Genomic DNA, 23,025 nt, shown 5'->3' on the forward strand with positions numbered 1-23,025 from the left:
TCAGCTTGCTACAGCTGCAGTGATCCACTTTCCCTCTCCAGCTTGAAAAGTGCGCAGTTACCTCTTCTCGAATGCCAATGCAGTCCCATGTTGAGCCCAACCAAGGTGACTTGAGGGGCATAACAGACACTGCACCAGTCTGCTGTGCCTGGTTTCATTTAAGTGCCCACACCTTACCACTGCCTTCAGCCCCTTTTCCTCCAGCAATTAATTGGAGCCTTCTGGTTCAGCAGAACTAAATAAGTTATTAACTACTGTACCAAAACCATGGGTTTACTTGATTCTGTGAAACTAACAAAGTTTCTTACTCAAAAATAGAAGCAAGACTCCTTTCCAGTGATGTTTGCCATTTTCTTGGGCCAGCTATACCCCAGGCAGAAAATTTTGAATGTCACAAAATAATGGCAAATTGGAAGGACAGAGGTCCTTGTAGGATTTTCTGACTTATGTGTTAAAATAGCATATCTCTCTTTGGCTATCATATACTTTGGAGGGAAGAGGGTACCCTTTGCTGTCTTGCTTAAGGCAATAGAATTTCTAAACATTTATACAGTGCTTTAAACACTTGGCATTTTAAAGACATTCCTACAGTACTATCTTCAACTATCCTGTATTGTAAGCCGTTGTCTTCACTGGAGACAGCAGGTAAGACTGAGGTTGGATATACACTGCTATAAAATCCAGTTTCTGAATCCAAAATATCTACTTTGAATTGGATTATATGAGTCTACATTGCTATATAACCCACTTCAAAGCAGATAATCTGGATTCAGAAATGATATTATAAAGCAGCATAGATAGGATCTAAAAGATAGCTTACCTGAAGCCAGCCTGTAAACGAAGGGTGACAGTGGTGAAATTTGAATATATGATACCCTGACTCATAACTCATGGTGCATCTCCACTGTAGAATCAGTGCGGTTTGTGACTGTTTTAACTGCCATGACTTAGTGCTACACAATCATGGAAGTTGTAGTTTTACAAAGTCCTTATCCTTTTCTTTCAACTCATTCCATAGCATTGAGCCATGTAAATTATAGGGATGTCAAACTGCATTGATTTGACAGTCTGTCAGGCATGGGCAAACTTCAGCCTTCCATCTGTTTTGGACTTCAATTCCCACAATTCCTGGCCTCAGGCCCCTTCCTTTTCCCCCTCAGCCGCTTAAGGGGGAAAAGGAAAGGGCCCGAGGCCAGGAATTGTGGGAGTTGAAGTCCAAAACACCTGGAGGGTTGAAGTTTGCCCATGCCTGGTCTAAGTCCAGCTTCAGTCTCCTATTCATGATGCTATTCATGAGGCTTTTTGTTCTCTAGCTAGTTTGGATCCTACCAGACTTATATAACCTTGCATCTATGGTTCTGTTTACTCATGCCTGAAAAAAAAGTCCTTGCTAGACATTTGTTTCTTCAGAGAGACACTATAGCCTGAAAGCCTTCATTTCAATAGAGTTCGCTATTATCTGTGATTTTGCATATCCATATAGTCTTATGCCCCATCAATACGGAAGTCATGCTGTACTATTACTTATCTTCCAGCCCTACAAGACAACCACTGGAAGATTATCTCAACTCTCTCCCTGCATTGTCTTCAGCATCTTCCCCTCCCTGGCAAGCAAAGCTCTATCAGCTTTCAAATCTTTAATAAGAATAAATAGAAACTCATCTCACTGCCTGTTTTATTGGGACGAGTGCTTATCAACAGATGCACAAGTAATCAGAGAAAGCTGATATTTAAGGTCCAAGCTCTTTCCCACATGTGACTTAGTTTACATAATAGTGCAGGAACATCAACAGTGTCATCAACTAGTTTAAGAATAGCTGGTGTTACAAACGTAATTGTCCCTGACGGTGCTTTCTGTGTTTGTTACACTTTTGGACAGAGCAGAAATCTTCATTTAAAGCTTGTTTCTATGCTGGCCACCCAATTGTCAATCGATATTCAAGCAAATTTATTTGACATACCGATACAATCAATATTAATTCATAGTTTTAAAATCCTGCTATCATAAATATTCCTTTCTTGAAAAGCGTTGGATGGAATTATTAAAAAGTTTTGTTTATGTAATATAAATATCCCATGTTATAGGTAGTGTGATAATTGTTAGGAGAAAATAAGAAATTATCGCCCCTGATGGCACAGCGCTTAAACCGCTGAGCTGCTGAACTTGCTGACCAAAAGGTCAGTGGTTAGAATCCAAGAAGTGGGGTGAGCTCCTACTGTTAGCCCCAGCTTGTCAACATAGCCGTTTGAAAGCATGCAAATGGGAGTAGATCAATAGATACGCTTTGGCAGGAAGGTAACGGTGGTCCATGCAGTCATACTGGCCACATGACCTTGGAGGCACCAGCTTTTTGGCTTAAAAATTGAGATAAGCACCAATCTCCAGAGTCAGACACGATTAGATTTAATATCAAGGTAAAACCGTTACCTTTTACTTTCCTATAATCATCCCCTCCTTCAAAGAGTTCAGCCTGATTCTTCTTTGACAATTGCTCTGTTTCTGATTAATCCACATATTGATATTACTCTCCCCTTTCCACAGTTAAAAGAGATTTAATATGAGAAATAGTTTTCTCTGGGGCCTATCACTACTGAAGTGCCAAGGAAATCATCCTCCAGATCCTGCTGAGTTGCAGCTCCCGGCATTCCTTACCAGTGACTATGCTGTAAAGACTGCTGGGACTTGTAGTCTGTCAGCATCTGAAGGGCCTCACGGCTTCTGCCCATGCATGCTCTGAGCTCTTTAAAGGCATTTTCAAAAGCTGTGCCAGAAACAAATTGTTAGGCAAACATGTTCTTGTCTGTGAAGTGACCTTCTCTAAAGAGTGTGCTATTGTTCACTGGCGGAAGATTTTCTGCTCAAATGAGCAGCAATGACCTTTCAGAGCTTTATGGCTGTTAGCTACTAGCTATCCCACCCCATTTGGTAGGGCTGAAAAAAACAGCATGCAGGTGTGAGTGAGATTTGGGTTTGTATTGCTTACAGGCAAGAAGAAACCAATGTGGTCCCCAAGGGGGCACATGTTTGCTTTGGGGAAGCTGATCCTTCAGTCACACTGTTCAGTTGTGAATAAGCTGATTTGTTGTTTTTATGGGCTTTCACGTTGGCTGTAACTTCAAGGCAATTATATCCCAAAGTTTTCATGACAAGATTTGTTCAGAGTGAGTTTTCCTTTGCCTTCCCCTGAAGCTGAGAGTGTGTGACCTGCCCAAGATCATCCTGTGGATTTGCACACCTAAGCGGATAGGTCTCTCTGAGACCTAGGTCCATCTCTATGCTATAGACTTAATGATGGCTCAATACTATAACAACCTGGAATGTGTAGTTAGGTGAGGCATCAACACAATTCGGTAGAAAAGGCTAAAGACCTTGTAAAAAAACTCTACAGTTCCATGATTCCATAGCATTGAGTCATGGCAATTCAAGTGCTACCAAACTGCATTAATTCTACACTGTAGAATTGAATGTTGGACTATCCCTAGTCCAAGACTCAAGCCACTACACCAGGCATGGGCAAACTAAGGCCCGGGTGCAGCATGCGGCCCCCTGGGCGCCTACCTCAGGCCCTCCTCATTTTCCCTGTCCTCTTAGCATAAGGATGCCCACCGAATATTTATGTAGAAAGTAGAGGGAGGAAGGCACGCAGCAGCTGAGAGCCCTCTGGAGCGCTCTCAGCCACCACATGTCTCATCCTCCTCCTGGCATAAAGATGGTGTGAGTGGCCCTGTATGTATGCCAGGAGGATGGCTCAAGGAAGGCATGCAGTGGTTGAAAGCCCTCTGGAGCACTCTTGGACATCGCCTATCTTGTCTTCCTCCCGGCATAATGCTGAGATGACAGCCTGAAGATCAAGGGAGGAGTATTGGGAAAGAGGATCAGGGCAATCGTCACATGTCTCGTTTTCCTTCCAACATAAGGATGGGTGATCATCTCTGTTCTTATGCCAGGAGGACAACCTGAGGATGGCCCGGGCCCTGCCCTACCCCCTCCTGGTCCCTCCCTCTCTCAGGCCTTCTCCCTCCAGGGCTCGTCCCACCCAGTGAGTACCCAACTGTCCTTTCTCCTGGCCCAGCCCACAATGCGCCCCAAGGCAAAAAAGTTTGTCCATGCCTGAACTACACCATACTGGTGTAGTGTGGTTTGGACCAGATGAACCTTGTGGTCTCTTCAATTCTTATTATTCTTATTATTTCTTCTTTGGGAACTAGATCCTATACGAGGCTGCCATGGGGACGTCACACCACTTGGATAAACTGAACTCAGCAAGGAGTGGGAAGAAGCAGTCAGTTTTCCTAGACTTGTTTGGCTCATTACATTTCAGCCCGACAGTCCATTTGCAATTTACATGTTCCTTCCGCCTTAGAAGGCAGCTTTGGTTTTTACATTCCAGGGCTGGAATGCCGGAACTTGCCTGTGGGAACTCTCTAGTATACATCAGCCCCAAGGGGAATATTTTTTCCTGCCTGTATGAATGAACACTGCATTGGATTTATTAACTTTCTTGTTTCCGGTGTGGTTTTTCAACAGTCTGCTTCTGGGGCTGCTTGTCAAATATAACAGAGGATGCTTAATATTGTTGTCTTCTTGGTGTCACAGAATAACACAAGATGTACAGAACAATAGGTTCTGTTTTATACATTCTCTGGATACAGGAGCTTGAAGATTTACTTGGTTATGTTCTATGTATGTCAAAAGTGTTAACGCCTGTCAAAACTTTTGATTGGGGAGCTTTCATCCCTGATTGCTCATATTTTGGGCCCTTCCACATAGCCATATAACCCAGAATATCAAGGTAGAAAATCCTACATTTTCTGCTTTGAACTGGAATAAATGGCAGTGTGAACTCAGATAACCCAGTTCAAAGCAAATATTGTGGGATTTTCTGCCTTGATATTCTGGATTATATAGCTGTGTGGAAGGGCCCTGGGTTATCTGAGTCCACACTGCCATTTATTCCAGTTCAACACAGATAATGTGGGATTGTATTCAGCTGTATGGAAGGGGCCTAAATGTAATAAATTACAGGTGGATTCAGTGCTATAATCCAGACACTCGCCTCCACAAAAGGGTGCATCTACACTGTAGAATTAATGCAGTTCACACCACTTTAATTGCCATGACTGAATGCTATGGAATCCTTAGATTTGTAGTTTAGTGAGGCAACAGCACTCTTTGGCAGCGAAGGCTACAGATCTTGTAAACTACTACTCACATGATTTCTACCTTATTGAGTAGAAGCTTAAATCCATGGTTTGTTCAGCCATTCTGGTACATCTCTACACTGTTGAATTATTGCAGTTTGAAATCACTTTATTTTCCATGGCCCACTGCTATGTAATGATGGGAGTTTCAGTTTTTACAAGGTACCTTCTGTATGGAAGAGTGTTGATACCTCACCAAACTACAGCTCCCAGGATTTCATAGCAAAGAGCTATGGCAGTTAGAGTGGAATCCAACTGCATTAATTCTACATGTAGATGCATCCAAAGGCAATCCTATTTAAACATACATGCAGCTGGATAAAATAATGTGTTCAGCAGCTAAAACCACTTTTACTTTTTGAAAAAAAACCCAGCAACCTGGAAAATAGCCTCTAAAGTCGACTTGCACCTTGTACTTGGAACACTTGGTGTTCCAGACTAAAACTCTCCTGCTCTGCCTAGCTATTTCCCTATATTCTCTTGCTGTCTTTCTTTTGCCAAGTACAGGAAAGGACATTGAAGCTCACTGCAGAGGTAAACATCTTGCATTTGGCTGCACTGCAGTTCCTCTGCGTAGAAGGCTTTCCTCGCCAAACTCCCACCTCCTTTTCCCCTTGAATATCCACTAGGGGAATACTGAAATATTCCTAACAGGAGTCTTGGTTTGGGCAAGGCAAGTCTTCTCTCCACGACCTAGTTTCTGAGAGATAGAACACTGAAAAACACAACTAAAAAGGCCCCACCTCCTCTCGCTTCTAGCCAGAAAAATAAATCACACTTTGCTTTGTAACAGGAATTTCCTGTAGCCAGAAACCACACACAGACAGAGGGAGACGGAGGGACGGCTGGGATCCTGTTCGTACACGTGCGCTGCCTCCGCCTCTTGGCCTTGCACATGTCACTGCAGCAGAGATGCCTAGGGAAGAAGTTGTTGTGGCTAAAAATGGAACACACCTCACATGTCCTGAGCATGTGACAGAGAGAGCGAAAGAGAGAGAAAGAGAAGGGGGGCAAGGCTTTTAAAACAAACAGCCTTTCTCCAGTGGATACGGCTTTGGAAAACACAAGGAACCAGAAAGGCAGGAATTCACATGGAACCGTTTACAAAAGGCAGGCCTCCAAGTGGGTTGGAGACAACACCCTGAAAAGGGATATACACTACAGCACACAGCAGCACCCCCCCCCCCTTTGCCTTTGATTTCAACTCCTTCGGAAAGGGGAAAACAACACGAGAGAAACAATAGCCATATTGTTGGTTGTGGTTTGCCTTCGGGTTGTTTCCAACTCATGGCGGCCCCCTAAAGCAAATTTATCACATGTTTTCTGGTCAAGTTTTGTTCAGAAGAGATTTACCCTTGCTTTCCTCTGAAGCTAAGAATGCGTGACTTGGCCAAAGTTACTCATTGGGTTTCATGGCCTAGGAGGCATTTGAACTCTAGACTCTAAGAGTCACAGTCCAATACTCAAACCACTATACTATATTTGAAATAAACAATTTTTAAAATCCTAAACGGTTTTACAGTGATCGCAACATGCTTCTTGCAGCTGTCTTGCTAGGGAATAATTTTAAACCAGGATACTATGTATCTTGTATTTTGAATACCTAAATGTTTGGATGTGCAACAGGTCACAGTATTGGATAGTCAGTGTTTTGGGTTGTTTTGAGCATTGGATTGGGAATGTGGAGATCCAGGTTCGGTCCTCATGCAACAGGTCATAAAATTGGATAGTCAGTGTGTTGGGTTGTTTTGAGCATTGGATTGGGAATGCAGAGATCCAGATTCGGTCCTACTGCAACAGGTCATAGTATTGGATAGTCAGTGTGTTGGGTTGTTTTGAGCATTGGATTGGGAATGCAGAGATCCAGATTCGGTCCTACTGCAACAGGTCATAGTATTGGATAGTCAGTGTGTTGGGTTGTTTTAAGCATTGGATTGGGAATTCGAAGGTCCAGGTTTGGTCCTCATGGCACAGGTCAAAGTCTTTGATAGTCAGTGTGTTGGCTTGTTTCAAGCATTGGATTGAGAATGCAGAGATCCAGGTTTAGTCCTCATGTAACAGATCATAGTATTGGATAGTCAGTATGTTGGGTTGTTTTGAGCATTGGATTGGAAATCTGGAAATCCATGTTTGGTCCTCATTCAGGCTTGAAACTGTATATTTTGCAACAGTCACTCTTCTTCAGCCTGACCTAACTCACAGGATTGTTGTGAGAATCATGTGGGAAGAAAGATAAGGACTTGTGGAGCTTTGAGACATGGGGTCAATGGAGAAAAGGTGATATGTAAATGTTTTCACTCTGAAACACATGCTGATGTGGAAAGAGGGAAACTTGGTCAAGCAAGTGTAATTAAAGGGTGAAAGTTCCATTGTTACCCTGGGACAGAACTTTGGACTACAACTCTCAAAACCTCTGAGTTCTGTCAAATCTGAGCATGTGTGATTGAAAAAAACATGGTTTTTTTCCAGTTCACCTCTTCTGTCTTCATATTTCCTTCCTCTGCTGTTTCCTATGTTAAATATTCAATTGAACTCCTTTGGGCAAGGACTATTCTTGTATTCTAGAGTAGTGGTGGCCTAAGTAGAACAGACTGGTTCTGATCCCTGAACCATTTCTTGCTGGTCAAATTTCTAGGAAAGAAATAGACAGTTGTAGTCGATTGGCACAAACATAATTGTTTGAACCTCACATCAGATGCCTGAGAAGCAGAATATACTGTACAATTGGCCCTCCACATTTGTTTGACTTCTGTGGATTTGATTATTCACAGATTTGATTAAAATATCCTTTCTAGGAATCTCCAAGTCCTTCAGTGCAATTCTGTGGTCAACTTCTGATGGATGTTGATCACAGTCATGATGGAGGATTTGAGATTCCTAGAGGTGTTCTCTCGGGTACTTTTTTGTTTCATTTGTAGTTTTTCCACTTTTGTGGGAGCTCTATACCCATAACTCCAACAAATGTTACAGATAGACTGTATATACAGAAATTAGATGATACTGTAAAAAAAAATAGACCTTCTGAAACAATTAGATTTATGCAAATAACAGTTAGGAAGTTAAATTCATTTCGATGGGCCTGTTTTACCTGAGCTTAACATCAGTTTTAGCTCAGAACACCAGCTGGCTCATGGAAGAAACAAAAACTTGCCCTGTCCCTTTGTAATTTCAAGGGAAGAACCCAGAAATTGAAACTGGAAATATCTGCTGGTATGGAGACCAATGTTATTGCCTGCAAACATCTGCACACCAAACTCTTGTGAAAGAGGCAACTAAAGTAGCTGGTGGAACAGTTGGCATCCTAGAAATGTTTGAACGAAAATATGACTCATCTGTTCAGCTAGTAGTGGTGTTTCCCAGTTCCAAATCTAATTGTATATAGGTTATTAAAAGACTGCCAAACAAGTTCCTTCAAGCCTGCGTGCATGTCTGTGGGCAAGAAAACCACCAGTTGCGCAATGTCAGTCGTGACCATGCGCTTCTCTACACGTGCGAAAGACCTTTTATTGCTTAAGGGAGGGTAATAAGCTGCAGCATGAATTGATCTGGCCCAATGCATCTTTATATATCAGGGGTGTCCAGTCTTTTGGCTTCCCTGGGCCACATTGGAAGAAGAAGAATTGTCTTGGGCCACATGTAAAATGCCCTAACACTAACAATAGCTGATGAGTTAATTGGTAACTCCTGAATGTGTTTTTATCTGGTTTTAATTTCTGCTCGTTGATTATGTGTTTTATTTTATTTTGTGTTATTGTGATTGTCTGGGGCTTGGCCCCATGTTAGCCACCCCAAGTCCCTTCAGGGAGATGGAGGCGGGATATAAAAATAAAGTTGTTGTTGTTGTTGTTGTTGTTGTTGTTGTTGTTATTATTATTATTATTATTATTATTATTAGCGACATTGCAACGGAGTCCTTTTGCTCATTATTTTATTTATTTTAAGAGTTTTTTGTTTGTTCTGGCCAAACTGTTGAAAATTATAATGCAAATTATAGATTATACTCAGATATTTGTGGATATAACATATTCTGATTATTTCATTCCATTTTGTCTAAAAGTCCGCATTCGACAACTGCACAATTGAGTTACAAAAAAGTTTGCAAAATAATCTCATAATATTTAAGTAAGTTTACAATTTTGTGTTGTGCCACATTCATAGATAGCCATTCTGGGCCGCAGGTTGGACAAGCTTGTTGTATACTAGCTGTTTCAATTTGGCAGAAACACTCCTGATTAGTCCTCTGTATTCCCACTTTTCAGCTGCTTTTAAAACGCCCCAAATTTTCTCCCTTCCTTTTTGCCTCCTATGTCCTCAGCACGCTTCAGCTGATGCAAAAAAGTGCCAAAGTAGTTTGCAGTCCCTTAACTGAGATGGGAGGAGGGTGTTGAATCTTATCTTTCCTAGTGGATCAGGCAAAAGTAAACTGCTGTTTTTGTCTTTTTCCTCATTAGTAAATATTGAAGGATATGTGAGAAAATGAAAAGGCCAACAGCAATGATGAACAACCATGCAATAAAACAGCGAAAAATGTGTCATTGTGTGTAAGTCAAGCAATGCTTAAACTGACCTACAAACCTCACCCCTTTTGAAAAAGAAATACTTCTGCAGTGCTTTCATGCCAAAAATGCATTTAAAAGTCCTGGCAAAGGGCGTCCTAGGCACCTTGATGAATATTTTTGTATTCTGCAGCTGTCTTGTCCCTGTGTGTGGCTGCATTTGCAAAGGAAGCCGACTGCACCAAAAAGCATGGGGTGCCGGGAGGTGTCTTGGCTTGCTCTAAAAAGAAAGATCATACATCTCTCTGCAGGGAAAATGTCAGTGCTGTGCATTTCTGCGGATGTGTGCACGCTAAGGGAACACAAATAGGTTATTTAATTAGAGGCATTGCCCTGCATTCTCAACTACCTCAGTTTCACAAACAGCTAAATTATCTCACACAAGAGTTCCACCTCCCATTCAAAAGCTTTATCACACAAACACACACCTCCTCCACCTTGGCTTCCAAAAACCTCCTAAAAGTGCCTCAACTACTTCCATACAAACCAACATCCACTCCATTAGCCTACTATACTCAAACCTACACTTTAAAAACATCCCCAAACATTGCTAAAATTTAAAGAATCTCCGGAATAATCACTAGCCCACAATACCCTATAGACTAGATACCACCATTTTCTGACATTAACCCACTTTCATTCCAGAATTCACCACCGACATACTGTATATACTCGCATATAAGCCGACCTGAACATAAGCCAAGGCACCTAATTTTACCACAAGAACTGGGAAAACGTATTGACTCGAGTATATGACGAGGGTGGGAAATGCAGTAGCTATTGGTAAATTTCAAAAATAAAAATAAAAATAGATACCAATAAAATTACATTAATTGAGGCATCAGTAGGTTAAATGTTTTTGAATATTTACATAAAACTGTAATTTAAGATAATAAGACTTTAATAAGATAAGACTGTTCAACTCTGATTACAAATATACTCGAGTATAAGCCAACCCGAATATAAGCCGGCCAGGACCCTCACTCGAGTATAAACCAAGGGGGGCTTTTTCAGCCCTAAAAAGGGCTAAAAACTATTATTATTGTTATTATTACATTTATTATTTTACTCTATCATTGGAAGGATACGTAAGCACATTTACATTGAAAAAGGTTAGAATAATGATTTTATCAGAGTTGGAAAATCATATGTTAAATTATAGTTGTATGTAAATATTCAAAAATATTTAACCTACTGATGCTCAATTAATGTAATTTTATTGGTATCTATTTTTAATTTTTAATTTACCAGTAGCTGCTGCATTTCCCACCCTCAGCTTATACTCAAGTCAATACGTTTTCCCATTTTTTTGTGGTAAAATTAGGTGCCTCGGTTTATATTTGGGTTGGCTTATACTCAAGTATATACGGTAAGTGGAGGAAGAATGAAAGTTGTATTTCCCTCTTTCTTGACCTCTCCTCTATGGAATAAATTGTTTTATGTTTATACTTATGTGCTTAGGAACACACAGCCTACCTTTTCAGATAAGTTAAGACATTTTAAACCTCCTTTACCTAGAATTGCAAAATCTGAAATACTCCAGCATTGTCCTCATGCGTGGCTTGAGAGAGCAACACCTTGCTTTCTGATGGTTCAGTATATGCAAGTTTGTTTCATGCACAAAATCATTAAAAACAATGTTGAACAGGAATGTTTCCTCTCTTCTAAAATTCAGCAGCATGGATTCTCTGCAGCACCATCATTATCACCACACAAATTATGGTATATCTGTTTTTGTCCCACAGAACAATGGAGTATTGTTGTTTCATCAGTGTGGATTTGCCATCCACCCCCTGCAATTACTCCTGCTGCTTCCGGGCTCAGTGTGCAAAAGGGAAGGCATAGGAAATAGGGATGTATTGCATGCCAATGGGAAGGTGACTGTGCAAAACCCTGGGAAAGTTAAGCAAGCACAGCCATCTGTGGTTGGCTCAGGCTTGGGAGATCATTACCTAATTTAGTCCTAGTTCCCACTGTAGTGCTTAAAACCTGTCTGATCTGTGGTGTGTCTTACCACTACAATCAATTTAAATTGCTTGTGAATTATGGTGATACTAAGGCCATCCTTTCACAGGATTCTCTCGATGAGATTGTTTCAAAGGAGTTTGCCATTGCCACCTTCTTAGGCTGAGAGAATGTAACCTTTCTAGGTTTGCCCTGTAGATTTCCATGGCCAAGCAGGGATTCGAATTCTGGTCTTGCTCCAAGCATTCAAACCATTCCACTGTGCTGGACCTTTTGGCTGAATTATACATTTGACTCTCCACATTTGCAGGTTTGCCTTTTGTGGATTTGATTATTCACAAATTTGATTACAATGTTATTTTTAGGAATCTCTAGGTCCTCCAATGTGCTTCCATGGTCAACTTAGGCCAGATGATCTATAGGTGCTATCCCCAGTTAACAGAATAGCATGTTTTTTTAATTCCGGGTTTTTCATTTTCGGGAATGGTGCCTTTAACCCATTTAAGAATATGAAGTCTTTTTTCTGTCATGTCAGAAGCTACTTGAGAACATACTGCAAGTTGCTTCTGGTGTGAGAGAATTGGACGTATACATTGCTCAGGGGATGCCCGGATGTGTTACTGGGGGACTTCTCTCATGTGCCCGCAAGCTAGAGCTGACGGAAGCTCACCTTCTCGTGGATTTGAACCGGGAACCTTCAGGTCAGCAGTTTACAAGGGTTCAACTTAGTGATTCTCAACCTTCCTAATGCCACGACCCCTTGATACACTTCCTCATGCTTTGGTGACCCCCCAACCATAAAATTAATTTCATTGCTATTTCATAACTGTAATTTTGCTACTGTTATGAATCTCAATTTAAAAAAAAAATCTGATATGCAGGATGCATTTTCATTCACTAGACCAAATTTGGCACAAATACCCGATACACTCAAATTTGAATACTGGCGGGGTTGGGAGGGATTGATTTTGTCATTTGGGAGTTGTAGTTGCTGGGATTTATAGTTCACCTACAATCAAAGAGTGTCTGAACCCCACTAATGATGGAATTGAACCAAACTAGGCACACAGAACTCCTATGAATAACAGGAAATAAGGGAAGGGTTTGGTGGGCATTAACCTTGAGCTTTGGAGTTGTAGTTCACCTACATCTGGAGAATACTGTGGACTCAAACAATGATGGATCTGGAGCAAACTTGGCACAAATACTCAATATGCCCAAATGTGAACACTGGTGGAGTTTGGGGAAAATAGACCTTGACATTTTGGAGTTGTATTTTCTGGGATTTATAGTTCACCTACGATCAAAGAGCATTTTGAACTCCACCAACAATAGAATTGGGCCAAACTTCCCTCACCGAACCCCCATGACCAACAGAAAGTACTGGAGGGATTTGGAAGGAACTGACAGTGATTTAAGGAAGATGTCGTTCACCTACATCCAGAGAGCACTGTGAACCCAAACAACTATGAATCTGGAACAAATTTGGCACAAATATCTCATATCTGAATACTGGTTGGCTTGGGAGGGGTTGATTTTGTCATTTGAGAGTTGTAGTTGCTGGGATATATAGTTAACCTACAATTAACTAAGACCGTCAGAAATACAGTAGAGTCTCACTTATCTAACATAAACAGGCCGGCGGAATGTTGGATAAGCAAATATGTTGGATAATAAGGAGGGATTAAGGAAAAGCCTATTAAACATCAAATTAGGTTATGATTTTACAAATTAATCACCAAAACATCATGTTATACAACAAATTTGACAGAAAAAGTAGTTCAATACGCAGTAATGCTATGTAGTAATTACTGTACAGTAGAGTCTCGCTTATCCAACGTAAACGGGCCGGCAGAACGTTGGATAAGCGAATATGTTGGATAATAAGGAGAGATTAAGGAAAAACCTATTAAACATCAAATTAGGTTATGATTTTACAAAGTAAGCACCAAAACATCATGTTATACAACAAATTTGACAGAAAAAGTAGTTCAATACACAGTAATGCTATGTAGTAATTACTGTATTTATGAATTTAGCACCAAAATATCATGATATATTGAAAACATTGATTACAAAAATGCGTTGGATAATCTAGAACGTTGGATAAGCGAGTGTTGGATAAGTGAGACTCTACTGTATGTGTGTTCTGATGGTCTTTGGCATCCCTCTGACACCCCCTTGTGATCCCCCCAGGGGTCCCGACCCCCAGGTTGAGAAACACTGGTTTAACCCATTGCACCACAATGACTCCTTAAGTGAAGGGCTGACTATACATATAAACAAAGGAAAATCCTTGGACAATAATCAGTGTTATCAATGGTTTTGCAGACCATTCATTCATTAAGAAACCACCTTCCCCTCCCCATATCCTCCTGTTGGAAGTGGCAGAAAATAAATCTAGCCAGAGCTTGGACAAACAACTTTTAGGATGTCAGTTTCCATAACACTGGGATTTGTACTCTCTACAAAGTCTACTTCACCAGACTCAGTGTGCACAGTCTGTGTGCTCTGAAAGGGCTGAATCTTGTATTGGTATGTTCATGCACACACACCCATACAAATATTCTGGGTTTAAGAACATTGAGGTAAGGGCTGGGGGCTTCAGCAATGCCCCTGACTCTGCAATTCTGCTTAGTAACTTGTGGAGAGGTTGCCTTATGGGCTGCTGCCTCCAGGTTAAGGTCTTACAAGCTCAGGGCCATTACTTCTTTGATTATGTTCTTCCATTTGTAACGTGGTCTTCCTCTTGTCCTACTGCCCTCAATCTTACCAAGTAGTAGTGTCTTTTCTAATGAGTCATGTCTTCTAAGAAGGGGGCCAAAGTACGATAATCTCCGTTAAGTCATCTTGGCTTCTAGGGAGAGTTCAGGCTTCATTTTCTCCAAAACCCATTTTAGCAGTCTGGTGAAGCTGTAGAACTCTTCGATACACATTCAAACATTATATATACATATATTCTGGACATATACAAGCTTAAATCTTATTGTTAGACCTGATTAAAGTAGAGCCACTGGACCAATTAGATTTACCATGGAAGGAGCCACTATTAAAAAATCAATTCAGTGGGTCAGCTCAACTATAGGATTGCACCATAAACCTATTAAGTCTTTAAGTCAGAGTTTCTAAACCAGGTCTCTCTGAAACTCAGTTGTTCCATAAGAGGCTGCGAGAGTTTTTGCAAAAATATGATAACATAACATTATTATTTTTGCAAGGGTTCTGTGAGATCTAAAAATGATTTCAAGGATTCCTCCAAGGTAAAAAGGCTGAGAAAGACCACTGTAAGACGTCATTAGAAGATCCAGAACACTCCAATCACGCACAGGTTAAGCATTTGGAAGTCACCACGACTTGGGTTTATCCCGGCAGTAAGAACTGGGTCAAATCTTGATTTACAGCTTTACAACTTTACAAAGCAGACAGTTCCCAGTTTGAAGGGCAATCCAGTTCTAGTGAGGCTTAACAATCAAGAACCATAAGAAGGAGAGGAAATGAAGGATTATAAGATATCCACCAACAGCTATTAGGCAAATGACTGTGGATCATTTTTTCCTCTGTGCTAAGCTGTACTTCTGTTTATGTGATAAGAATTTATCATTTTAAATTTACATCAGATTTCCATCAGCACGTGCCAATCGTATGAAAATCAATCAGCTCTTTTCAGGTCATACTTTTCCTCTTTGGAGCAATAGATAATTGACCAGTTGGTTCACAGCACTGTTGACACAGAGCAGAGAAGAATGTGTTACCGTTCAGTTTATTATTTAGATTTCTTTTTTCCTGGCAAGACAATGAAAGTCCATGTGATGGCAGTGGCTCAAGGTGCTGAACTGGGATCTAGGAAATTTAGATCTATCACCCACTAGATGACCTTAGGTCAGTGTGATCTGTCAGCCTGGCCTGCCTCACATGTTCAGATGCTGTCTAAGTTTAAATCAGCAAACTAGTGTCTTCCGGCAGGCCTTTCCAGCTTATTTTTATATTATGTTTTTAAAGTATTTGTTGATAGATTTTAATATGTATTGGTTTTATACTCTCTTTTAACCAATGTTATTGTTGTGACACTTGTAGTTCTCCACCTCGATCCACAGAGAGAGGTATGCTAGAAATAAATCTTACACAGGGCTGCAATGAATCCCCCCCCCCCCAATCTATATATATATAAGAGTGATGGCATCAGGGCAGCAGACAAAACAACAAAACTACAGGCCCCCTAACCTCGAAATCTGACAACACAACCCATCATTCACGGCTCTAGGTTGATACAAGAAAAAGAAAAGAAAAATAAAGACCTAATTACAAGGAGAGGAATAATAGTTTTTATCCAACTGCTGCCAGTTTGAAGGCTAAGCTCCACCCACTTGGTCTCCTAGCAACTCACTCAGCCCAGGGGACAGGCACAGTTAGGCCTCACTTAGGCCTCTTCCACAGATTATCAGATTTTAACTGGATTATCTTGACTCCACACTGCCATATAATCCACTTCAGTGTGCATACTAAACATAAAGACAACCATACAACAGACATTCAATACCACCACTACCTCAACAATTTCTCAACAACACCACCAGACAACGCCACAGCAACGCGTGGCCGGGCACAGCTAGTATTATAGCTATTTTAAATGTAATTTGGGGTGCTGAATATTAAATAAAATCCTGATAAGTTGCCTTAGGTTGCCACCGGAGCTATTTGAAGACACACAACAACAACGTAAGAGATCTTGGAGAGGGGACCCAGGTCTAAACATGAGATTACTTTATGTCCCATATACACCTTATACACATAACCTTAAAGTTATTTCATACACTATATTTTTCACAATTTTGAACTTGAAATAAAGCTTGCATACAGCAGATAGCACAGATGTTGCCATCTCAGCCACCTAGGGTGGATCTATACTGCAGAATAAATGCGGTTTGACCCCGCTTTAACTGACATAGCTACATGCTATGGAATGCAGGGATCTGTCGTTTGGTGAAGCACTGGCACTCTTGGGCAGAGAAAGTGAAAGTACATACAGAGATTTAACTTGCAGGATTCCATAGCATAACCCTGAATATCAAGGCAGAAAATCTCACATTATTTGCTTTGAACTGGGTTGTCTCACACTGCCATATATTCCAGTTCAAAGCAGATAATGTGTGTAGGATAGCAACCTTCTCAAGCCTCCTCTATTTAATGTACTGTATTGTCTGTTTTATAATGTGTCAGTTTAATTCCTGAAGTGTATGTCTTATTTGGTTTGCAGTTTCCTTAGTTCTGTGTACTTAAAGCAGTAGGAGGGGCTGCAGACCATGTGACTGTTTGGATTAATGTTCAGTTTTAAAAGAAATGTCCGTTGAGGCTTGAGTCTGCTTGAGTGCAGAAGTCAGTGCTAGGAGTTAGAAGACAGCAGTGTTGAGGCTTGTGTTTCCTTGGAAGTCGACTGTTATTAAAGAGAGCTGTACAAAGCAATATAGTTTTGAAGAGACTATTAAAAGACCAGAAGTTAGATACAAAAAGTTTAACCAGACAAGAAATGTGCCTTTATCTTCAAATACATGAAGTTATGAGTAAACAAACATGTTACTTTAAAAGTCTGCTTGAATCTTTGCCAAGAGCATTGAATAGAAAAAAGGTATTGATGTGCCTCGTGATCTTCCATTACCCAAGAAACTAAAGGAACACCTGTGAAACTCTACTACCCAATAGGTTATGATCCCAACAGGTCAAAATCCCCATTAGCTTGTGATCCTAACACAAGCATGGGCAAACTTGGGCCCTCCAGGTGTTTTGGACTACAACTCCCACAATTCCTAATATGCCAGTTCTAACTGGTCATAATCCATTAGCCCAGTGATTCTCAACTTGTGAGTCCCCAGGTGTTTTGGCCTACAACTCTCAGAAATCCCAGCCAGTTTACCAGCTGGTCAGATTTCCGGGAGTTGAAGGCCAAAACACCTAGGGACCCCACAGGTTGAGACCCACTGCATTAGCCCAATAATGGGGGATTTTAATCAGCTGTGTGGAAGGGGCCGATCTGCTTTGCTCTGGATTATAAGAGTCTGGATCAGGCATGGGCAAACTTGGACTCTCCAGGTTGTTAGGAACTGTGGAAGTTAAGAGTCCAAAACACCTGGAGGGCCCAGTTTGCCCATACCTGGCCTGGAGTATAATAACTACATACTTTCAAATTAAATACAGTAGAGTCTCACTTATCCAAGCTAAACGGGCCGGCAAAAGCTTGGATAAGCGAATAACTTGGATAATAAGGAAGGATTAAGGAAAAGCCTATTAAACATCAAATTAGGTTATGATTTTACAAATTAAGCACCAAAACATCATGTTAGACAACAAATTTGACAGAAAAAGTAGTTCAATATGCAGTAATGTTATGTTGTAATTATTGTATTTACGAATTTAGCACCAAACTATCACAATATATTGAAAACACTGACTATAAAAATGGCTTGGATTATCCAGAGGCTTGGATAAGCGAGGCTTGGATAAGTGAGACTCTACTGTACTACACAATTGAGGAAGTGATACTTTCAAACCAGGTTGAGAAAGTTTTCAAATTTTGTTACCTAGTGTCATCTGGGATCAAGATCCTGGGATATAGGGCAGTGTGTATCCAGCTAGAGTTGCAGTTTACTATAGAAGGTTGAAGATTTTCTAGGACTCCATTATGACCCCATAGTATTGAGCCAGGGCAGTGACAGTGGGGCCACACTGTCATGAATCAACAGTGCAGGTGTGATTGTGGAGGACCCCAGGGCCTCGCCCTCAATCCATTGCCAAGGCCTGCGTGGATTATTGCTGGCTTTGGCCTGAGTGTAAGGAAGGCAGGAGGGAGGGAGGGAGGGAGAGAGGGAAGAAGGAAGGCGTGGGGCTTCCCTGCTCACGCGGCCCGGCCGGCTCCTCCTCCTGCTCCCTCCCAGCCCTCCTGGGTGGCCGTCTGGGGCGGCTCCACGGTCACGCGGGGAGGCCACGGGCTCCCGGGCCCCGCCGCTGGATCCGCGCCTTCCCTTCCTCCCTGAGCCGGGATTTGGGGCAAGAGCGGGAGGGCGGCCAAGGGAATGGGTTGACTGCGGGTGCGTGCGCCTTTAAGAGCGTGTCGCTCTCTCTCTCTTCCTCTTGCCAGCGTGGCGCCCTGGGCTGAACCGGGGTGCATCTCGCCTCATTGGAACCAATGGAGCTCCACACCGCCTTAACTGCCAATCACTCACTGCTGTGGGATCCTGGCAGTGGTCGTGTTTATAAGATCTTTTTAAACAATCTCTGCCAAAGAGGGCTGGAGCCTCACCTACAACTACAAGGCGGGCCAAAAAGTCACAAGGGTTTCAATAGGCAATAACAAAAGTTTGCAATACTATAGCATAGTGGTCCTTAACCTGTGGGTCCCAAGTGTTTTGGCCTACAACTCCCAGAAATCCCAGCCAGTTTACCAGCTGATCGAGGAGCCTCCATGGCCTAGGGGATAAAAGCCTTGTGACTTGAAGGTTGGGTTGCTGACCTGAAGGCTGCCAGGTACGAATCCCACCCGGGGAGAGCGTGGATGAGCTCCCTCTATTAGCTCCAGCTCCATGCGGGGACATGAGAGAAGCCTCCCATAAGGATGGGAAACATCCGGGCGACCCCTGGGTAACGTCCTTGCAGGCGGCCAATTCTCTTACTCCAGAAGCAACTCAGGTTGCTCCTGACACACACACACACAAAACCAGCTGATCGGATTTCTGGGAGTTGGAGGCCAAAACATCTGAGGACCCACAGGTTCAGAACCACTGCTATAGCATCATATCTTCTACACTATAGAAGGAATGCAGTTTGACATCACTTTTAACAGACACTCTGGACCTTCCATAGCAGTCCTTGGCAGAAAAGGCTAAGGACTTTGTAAAACTACAATTCCCAGCATTCCATGACTTCGCACCACAGTCGTCAAAGTTGTGGTCAAACTGTATTCATTTTACAGTGGAGATGCACCCAAAGGAAGAAAAAAACCCCCAATCTCTGAACAAATTTTGACAAGAAAACTCCAGGATAGGTTCGCCATAACTCAGAAATGACTTGAAGGCATCAAACAACCACAGCCACCTTGGGTGCATCTACACTGTAGAATTAATGCAGTTCGGTACCACTTTAACTGCCGTGGCTCAATGTTATTGAATCATGGGAGGAGGAGTTTTACAAAACCTTTAGCCTTCTCTACCAAAAGGTACTGGTGCTTCACCAAACTACAAATCCCAGGATTCCATAGCCATAACAATTAAAGTGATGCCAAACCACATTGATTCTGCAGTGTAGATACAAATCTTCTCATTTGCATCCAAGTCTGAAGGACTTCACATTATCTCATCAGAAAAATAATAATATAGTGGTTGGGAGAGGAAAAACAGCATTGAATTCCACTCCAGGTTTAGCCCTCCACCCTGTAGCAAAACAACAACAACAACATTGTTGTGGATCATCTCCTGATTTCTAGAGCAAAGACAGCTATTTTGACAGTGATTCTCTGGGATCGCTGCCTTGCCTCCTCTGGCCCTCTTATTAATATTTTAAATGTTCTTAAAATGCAGAATAGGGTTTGGTTTATTGGCACGGCAGAAGCTCTTCTTTTACAAGGTCTGCGTCTTGCTTGAAAAACATTGGAAAGGATGGTTTTGTTGTAAGCAGAAAACTTGATCTATCTAGAGACACAACTGCTGCTCCCTGTTTTGTTGGCCACTGCAGGGGTTTTGTGTGTGAAGGTTTGGAGTGCTGCATTGCAGAGGAGGAACGTTGTTACAATTTGGCTGCCGCACTGTTAAAAAAACAAGCATTTTCATTCATTCTAGTTCCACTTTGGACAGTACTGCTATGAAGAATAAATCTTTGCTCTGGTTTGGAGGAGTCTGTTATAGAAACATATTTTTTCCCTTTTCTGTGCCAGACACTGCATTGCAGATACTAAGATTTGAGAGTCTGTATATGAATTCTTTAGGAAGTATTTTCTCTTTGGGTAGGTGCAGTTCTGATAAGACGTTACAGTATTAGAAAATTTGCTCCTTTGGTGGCACTGTACTTGTGAAGGACATATTTACTGTTTATTGATATTATAGTCCTAAGCAGAATTCTTAGAGATTGCTGTGCATTTAGTAGTATTTCTCTCACTTTGAACTTTTAAGATACAGTTCTGTGAATCTTTACCAGGGAGGCCACATCTACATTGCCATATAATCCAGTATGAGAATGCAGATCAATTGCATTGAACTGGCAGTGTACACAGAGGTCCCCTCTACACTGCTATATAATCCAGATTATCAAAGCAGATAATCCACTCAGATAATCTGAGTCTACATTGTCATATAATCCAGTTCAAAACAGATCATCTGGATTTTATATGGCAGTGTAGAAGGGGCCTCAGACAATCCAGTTCAATCTGTATTATATGTGTCTACACTGACCATTATAATGCAGTTCAAACTGGATTATATGGTAGTGTAGATGGGGCCTTAGTAGATAGCATTGTGATTTAGATTTTATGTGTGGCATGAAATATATCTAGAATTGAATGTGCTGTTTTTACATACTATCAAGTTGGTTTCGGGTTATGGTGATCCAATGAAAGATGCCCCTTCCACACAGCTTTATAAAATCCACATTGAACTGGATTATATGGCAGTGTGGACTCAGATAATCCAGCTCAAGGCAGTTATTGTGGATTATCTGCCTTGATATTCTGGGGGCCCTTCCACACAGCCCCATATCCCAGAATATCAAGGCAGAAAATCCTACATTATGTGAGTGTGGGCTCAGATAATCCAGTTCAAAGCAGATATTGTGTGATTTTCTGCCTTGATATACTGGGATATAGGGCTGTGTGAAAGGGTCCTGAGAGATTTCCTATAGTGTATCTACACTGTAGAAGTAATGCAGTTTGATGCCACTTTAAATGCTGTGGCTCAGTGCTATAGAATCATAGGAGTTTGGTGAGATACCAGCACTATTTGGTAGAGAAGATAAAAACCTGGTAAGAGTATGGCCCCTTCCACACAGCTGAATAAAATCCCACACTATCTGCTTTGAATTGGAATATATGTCAGTGTGGACTCAGATAACCCAGCTAAAAACATACATTGTGGATTATCTGTCTTAATATTCTGGGTTATATGGCTGTGTGGAAGGGCCCTATAACACTCCTGATTCCATAGCAATGAACCATGGCAGCTAAAGTAGTGTCAAATTGTTTGAATATGTTTTGTATCGACATTCCCTGGGGAACTCGCTTGTTCCTTTTCTTTGGATGCTGAATTTAATTTCTTAATGCTCAACTGAAGTTTTCAAGTTACAGCAAAGCTGGAAAATTCATTGGGAAAGGCAGACTTCTTATTGGGAGGAGAAGCACTTACATTTTAACTGAGTCTGTTCCCTTTTCTATGCATCCTATGGAAATGCCTCTATATCTGAAAAATCAATGATTAGTTGCTCTTTGGGACCTCATAGCCCCAGACACGTGGCTGCAGATGAACTTAGATGCTGGCTGGATTTAGATCCAAATATCTGAACGGGATTCTACTGATCCTCACACAATCAGCGTGGAATAGAATATCCGATTCACATGTGCGAGGGGGATAATATCTTCTGTTTTTTTCCCCTGCGTGCCAAATCAAGCCTGGGCCACTGCCCATCTGACTGCATCTCAGAGCCTCTGTTTAAATCCTCTGCGTTCAGCAGGTGTTAGATGAAGCTTGGAAAAATGATCAAGGTGACAGGAACGGGAAATCAGGTTATTCCAGCTTAGGCCATGCCTTCTTGTCCCTGCTCTCGAGGCTGTCTCAGGACACTAGGATCAGCCGCCCTTGCTAGACTGACCAGGTCATGTGCCATTGAACCTCTTGACAAATCTATTGTGCTACCAGCTCCAGAACTTGGAAAAGGTACTTTGGGGACTAAAACTCCCAGAACTCCCCCCCCCCCCTTCTGGTGGGATATTTAAATTGTGTCAAAAAATATTTTTCCCCAAGTTCGGTTCAGTTCCAGAGAGTTGGGTATCCCATATTTGGAAGACGGGGCTACTTCTTATATCAGTTATTTTATTATCTCTATGTTCTTGTAATGTGCTGTCAAGTTGGTTTTAATGCATGACGACTTTATAAATGAGTGAACTCTAAGGACTCACTTAATAACAGCACTGCTGAGGTCTTGTGGAGGCCTCCTTGATGAAGTTAATAAGCTCATAATGTATTTTTTTCTTGATATCTTACACTTTGCTAAGCCTTACTGTGTTTTCCATTCTCATGATATACCCAATATGCAGTACTGGTTAGGTTGCTGT

The 23,025-nt window shown here is 41.6% G+C and overlaps 1 long non-coding RNA gene across 1 annotated transcript in view; it reads right to left on the bottom strand.

Annotated features, from left to right (window-relative positions):
• LOC134300027 (uncharacterized) overlaps positions 1 to 18,895 on the bottom strand; it is a 35,597-nt gene extending 16,702 nt beyond the window's left edge. The window contains exon 1 of the long non-coding RNA XR_010007289.1: positions 18,296 to 18,895. This is a non-coding gene — a long non-coding RNA (uncharacterized LOC134300027). The remainder of the gene's footprint in view (positions 1 to 18,295) is intronic.
• Between the last annotated feature and the right edge of the window lie 4,130 nt (positions 18,896 to 23,025).

Source organism: Anolis carolinensis, chromosome 6 (genome assembly GCF_035594765.1).
Source record: "Anolis carolinensis isolate JA03-04 chromosome 6, rAnoCar3.1.pri, whole genome shotgun sequence".
NCBI lineage: Eukaryota > Metazoa > Chordata > Lepidosauria > Squamata > Dactyloidae > Anolis > Anolis carolinensis.